Source organism: Macrotis lagotis, chromosome 1 (assembly GCF_037893015.1).
Source record: "Macrotis lagotis isolate mMagLag1 chromosome 1, bilby.v1.9.chrom.fasta, whole genome shotgun sequence".
In the NCBI taxonomy this organism is placed as follows: domain Eukaryota; kingdom Metazoa; phylum Chordata; class Mammalia; order Peramelemorphia; family Peramelidae; genus Macrotis; species Macrotis lagotis.
In genome coordinates this window covers 495398495-495404618 of record NC_133658.1, presented here as the reverse complement: position 1 = coordinate 495404618, position 6124 = coordinate 495398495, and the positions used below count along the sequence as shown (strand labels likewise).

General features: G+C 36.3%; 1 protein-coding gene across 1 annotated transcript in view; it reads left to right on the top strand.

The window, feature by feature from the left end:
- Nucleotides 1-6124, top strand: part of GRIK1 (glutamate ionotropic receptor kainate type subunit 1) — a 164583-nt gene that overhangs the window by 285 nt on the left and 158174 nt on the right. The window lies entirely within an intron of this gene.

Below are 6124 nucleotides of genomic sequence, written 5' to 3'. Positions count from 1 at the left end.
CGGCCCCGCCCCTTCCCGTGACGCGACGCGACGCGACGTGACGCCACGCGACGCCGGCTACACAACAGGAAGCGTCCCTCGAGGCGGGGGCGGGGCTGCGCCTTCGTGGGAACTGCGCAGGCGCGAGTACGCCTCCCTGCCCATCCACCCGGAAGAGCTTTGCCTCGGCCCCGCCTCCCATAGATTCCTTCAGTTCCTGCTTTTTCCCCCCCCAGTACGGGCTGATTTCTGGTCTTCATGAGCCCCTCCCACCCCAAGGAACATGGCAGCATCCCATGAAGTGTGCTTCCTAACACTGTTGAACTGACGCGGATAACCCGGAAGAGAACTGCTCCTCCTCCCACTGGGGCTCTTCCAGGCCGCTGTATGAGCATTTTAGGGCCGCTAGGGGGCGCAGGCCTTGCAGTCAACGCTTGACTTTGCTGTATGACCTTGGGCGAGTCACTCCACCCTGTTGCCCCGCCTCCGGAGTCGCCTCCAGCCGCCCCGATGTTCATATCTGGCCCCTTGAACCCAGGCGACTCTGGAGGAGAAAATGAGGCTGGTGATTTAGCACAGCCCCCCTCACCCAGTCCAGTTCATGTGTGGTCTTCTTGGACAATGAAGGACAAATATTATGAGTACTGTAAAGAATAGTTTATTTCTGGCGCAGGGGATGGAGCAAGGGCCTGAGTTCAAATGTGACCTCAGACACTTAATAATTACCAGCTGTGTGGCCTTGGGCAAGCCACTTAACCCCATTGCCTTGCAAAAACCTAAAAAAAAAACAAGTTTATTTCTAATCCAGTTCCATGTTAAAAAAAAACATTTTTAACATTTATGGTTTCTTTTTTTGCAAATTTTGAGTTCCAGTTTCTCTTTCACCCTTCCTCCTTTCCCTCACATTGAGAAGGCACACAATATGACTTGCACAGTCATGCAAAGCATATTATTTCCATGTTAGTCATGTGAAAAAAACCAGACATGAGTTAGGTTTTGACCTACATTCAGACTACTTTCTCTTTATCATCAGAAGTCCTTCAACATTGTCTCAAATCATTGTATTGATTAGAATAGCTCAATTATTCACAGTTGATCCCCGTACAATATTGTTTTTACTGTAGACAATGTAATTTTGGTTCTGCTCATTTCACTTTGCCTCAGTCCATTTTCATCATTAGATCATCAGGTTTTACTGAGAGCATCCCGCTCCTCATTTTTTTTTAATATCACAATAGTATTCTATCACAATCATAGCAACAGCTTCTTCAGCCATTTCCCAATTGATGAGCATCCCCTCAATTTCCAATTCTTTGTCACTCTTATGAGGTGCTATAAATGAATATTTCTAGAGAATGTTATAGAAGAAAGCAAGAAATTGTAAATAGAAATAGAAGTCTCTGAGGAGATCCTCTGATTCATTGGTGAGTTCCATATCTAGTCTCAATAAAATGGGACCATTGACTTTTCTGTGCTTTTTTCCTTGACTGAAGTTCAGTTTTTTCCCCTACCATATTTGTGTTAGGAAAGAGGTCTTTTTATTATAAAAATATTTTGTTTTTTCCCTAATTATATACAATAGTAGTGTCTATCTTTTTTGTAAGGTTTTGGATTTTACAATTTCCCCCCTACCCTCCCTTCCCTGCCATACAGATGGTATTCTCCATCACAGATCCCCTAATATTGTCCCTGATTATTGCACTGATGAAGTGAGCAAAGCCATTAAGGCTGATCATCACTTCCATGTTGATGTTAAGGTATATAGTGTTCTCCTGATTCTGCTCATCTCAGTCAGCATCAATTCATTTAAGTAGGAAAGTGGTCTTCTTGACTTGTTTCCCAAGAAACGAGTTTATCCCACAAAATTGGCGTTTTTCTAAGAAATCTTAAATCATATTTTCATTTCTTATAATTTTATATTTCATTTTCTTTGAATAGCTTTTAAGGTTTAAAAACTCTTCACAACCTCATTTTCAAATTAGGGATTCCTCACAGAATTTTGAGCAAATCACCTAACTACATCACATACAAATGGGTCTGAAACAACATCTTTTACTTCTCAAAAGTATTCATTCAAAGAACAAGAAGACTTCATAAAATGTATTAATTCTGCTATAATATTTCCTCCAAATATTTAAAATATTGGCCTTGATTTTTTGCTTTTGTCTTATCAGACATGGAGGGACAGAATCTATTATTTTTTACTCGTAATTTCTAGTTTATTGGACTAATTATTATTGAGTCAGTACAGATACATAGAAATTTGTAGCAGCTCTTTTTGTTACAGCACACAACTGAAAATTAAGGGGGGTGCCATTCTTTGGAATGGCTAAATTATAATAACTAACTATACTAGAATAACATAAGCTTTAGGATTTGCAAAGAACTTTACGCATTATCCTCATTTGATCCTCACAACAACCCTGTGAGGTAGGGGCTATTATATCTTAGAAATGAGGAAAATGAAGTTGAGAGGTTAAGTGACTTGTCTGAGTTCACAGTCAGAGGCAGACTACATGTTCAATGCTATTCATTGCATAAATGTAAAGTATTATTATTGCAACCAAAGAAATGAAGAAAGAGTTTTAGAGAAACTGTATCAATTAGTATGAAGAGAACAGAATCAGGAAAATAATTTTAACAATAATGATTACATTGTAAATGATACAATTTATTGCTCAGGAACAATTGCTAAGGAACAAATAATTTTTAATACACAGATCCAAGGTTACTGCATGCAGGCTTTATCTCTAGAAGATAAGCAACTAATAGGAAAAATGCCAGAATTTATATATGGGTGCAGGAGATGGCTTACATGCTGGGAAAGGTGTAAGTATCAAAGCAGGCATATTACGTCAGGATATCCTGGGATAACAAAGATTAATTTCTGGGGAACAAAGAGTTAACAGTTTCTTATGGAGATATACTTTGTTGAGCTCTAGCTTCAGTCTCCCTGTCCTGGTAGGATCTTTCTCAGTGGCAATTGTATCTACAGAACATGCAGATAACTGTTATCAATTCAAGGTCTAGTACAGAGAAGTATTTAAGGCTGTTACAAGAACAATTTCTCAGAAATGGTGTAACAGTTTTTTTCTATAACCAACTTTTCATAAGGCATAATAAAGCATAAGTTTAGCTGTTTCTTGTAAAAAAAGACACAGAATTTAACTCTTTGTTCTCTATCTAGTATTTTAGAGCATCATAAAGGCCAATAACTTCCAAAGACTTAGAACTGATCAAGGTGATGGCTAACAGATTAGTAATGGATATAAGATATGGGATAAGACATTTTTAAACCTGGCCAAAGTAGGAAATTGATTTTCTTGACTATGCTTATGTGTTGTAAGAATTTTGTTTTTTAGAGGGGGAAGCTAAGGATAGCATTAAAAAAAAGAGAAACAAAAAAAAAAAAAGGCAAGAAAAACACTAACATACAAGAGAGTTTTAAACTTACCTAATTATGGTTTTTCAGTCATGTTCAATGCTTCATTCCCCTTTTTGGGATTTCCTTGACAAAGATGCTAGAGTGGTTTGCTATTTCCTACTCCAGCATGTTTTGCAGATCAGAAAAGTGAGACAAGCAAAGTTCTGTGACTTGCCCAAGGTCATATAATTAGTAAGTATCTGAGGCTGAATTTGTTATGCCTTATGAAAAGTTGGTTATAGAAGGCAGTTCAAGTATTTGATTTTACACTTTCCTCTATTCTATAGTCTCTTGCCCCCTTGTTCTGTCTCCAGCTATGCCTTGCAAAGGATGAGACAGTATGAGTGGGGAGACAAAGAAGACTTATGGGATGTTATGATGATAGAACTCACAAGATTTGACCACAGAGTTGTTATGTGGAATAAGAGAGTGAGAAGTTAGGATGGCACTAATATTTAGAGCCTAGGAGACAAGCAATGTATTCCACAGTAATAGAAAAGTTGAAAAAAAGGGCAGGATTTGGGGAGAAATAGAAAATTTACAAGTTGATATAAGCTTAAAAAAGAAAAGCAAGCTGTAGACCTATAGTGTACGATTTTCTTTTTCTTGTATATTATATATATTCAAATACCAGTTAAAAGAAAAACAAAAATTAATTAAAAGAGAATGTTTTCTGAAGATTCATTTATTTGGAACACATATGATTAGTCAGTATTAAGTTAGCTTCTCTTCTACAGAGTATGCAGATTGATTTGGGCATAAGCAAACAGCTGGAGATACACAAAATTAAAGCCTGATTACTTCTTGGAAGATTGGGGGTTTTAAAATTAGAGTTGGTAAATCTTGCTGAGTTGTAGGTCTTGCAAGGTCTTTCCAATGTTAAGTAAAGTCAAACACATTTTGTTCAGTGATTTTCCTTTTAAAAATAATCCATGTATATTTTAAATTGCATTATGTCTTTTTTATTTTAAATGCTTATATTGATTTTTTTCCAATTACATGCAATAACAAGTTTAACATTTAAAAAAAAATTGAGTTCCAAATTCTCTCTTTCCTTCCATTTCCACCTCTTTGAGAAGCAAACAATTTGATAAAGATTAAAAAAATGTAGGGTCATGAAAAACATCATTTCCAAGTTAGCCATCTTTTTTTAAACAAGGCAATGAAGTTAAGTGGCTTGCCCAAGGTCACACAGCTAGGTAATTATTAAGTGTCTGAGGCCACATTTGAACTCAGGTCATTCTGACTCCAGGGCCAGTGTTCTATCCACTGTGCCACCTAGCTGCCCTGCATTAGCCATTTTGTGAAAGAAAACACAAGAAGAAAAAGTTTTTTAAAAGTATGCTTTGAACTGAATTCAGACTCATCAATTCTTTCACTGGAGGTGAATTGTCTTGAATCATTGTATTGTCTTGAATCGTATTGCTGAGAATATCTAAGTCATTTGTGTTTCATCACTATATTACTATATATAATGTTCTCCTAATTCTGTTTACCTTACTTTGGATGAGTTCATATCAGTCCTTCCAAGTTTTTCTGAAATCATCCTGCTTGACATCTTTTTAGCACAATAGCATTTTATAGCAATAATGTACCACAACTTGCTCAGTCATTTCTGAATTGATGGACATTCCTTCAATTTCCAATTCTTTGCTATCCTTAAAAGAGCTGCTTATTATTTTTGTACAAATAGCTCTTTTTCTGTTTTTTTGGTTTTTTTTAATCTCTTTAGACTATAGACCTAGAAGTGGTATTGCTGGACCAAGGGGTATACACAATCTTATAATCAATCCTTTGTGCATAATTCCTTGTCACCCTCCAGAATGTTTGGATCAGTTCACATCTCTACCAGTAGTGATTCAGTATCCCAATTTTCCCACATCTCCTCCAATGTGCCATTTTATTTTTCTGTCATATTTGTCAATCTAATTCTTTTAATGTTCATTTCTCTTATCAATATTCATTTAGAGTATTTTTTCAGATGATTATATATAATTTTGATTTCTTCAAATGAAAACTGCCTGTTCATATTCTTTGAACATTTATTGATTGAGGAATGGCTTTTATTTCTATAAATTTGACTCAATTCTCCATATATTTGAGAAATGAGATATTTATTAGAGAAACATGCTGTAAATTTTTTTCACAGTTCTGTTTACTATATATTTCCCCCATCCTATTCCCCTCCCCATTTATACTACTCTCTCCTTTCACTTTGTCCATTCTCAAAAGTATTTTGCTTTTGACTTTCATCTCCTCCCTTGCTCTCCCCCTTTATCTTATTTTCTTCCCCTTCTTTCATATATAGTAAAATAGATATCTAAACCCAAATAAATGTGTATGTGATTCCCTCTTTGAGCCAGTTCTTATGAGAGCAAAGTTCACATACCTACCTCCCCTCCACTGTAAAAGTTCTTTTGTGCCTATTTTATGTCAGATAATTTATGCCATTCTATCATACTCTGAGTATAATCCTTCAGAGGAAAAATGGATATTCAGTGAAATAGAGGAGTTTAAATCATTCCTGATTAATGAGAGCTAATAGAAAATTTAACTTTCAAATACAATACTAAAGAGAAGCATAAAAAAAGGTTAAATAGGAAAGAAAGGGGTACCTAGGTGACACAGTGGATAGAGCACTGGTTCTGGACAGGAGGACCTGGGTTCAAATCTGACCTCAGATATTTAATATTCTTAGCTGTGTGACCTTGGGAAAGTCAC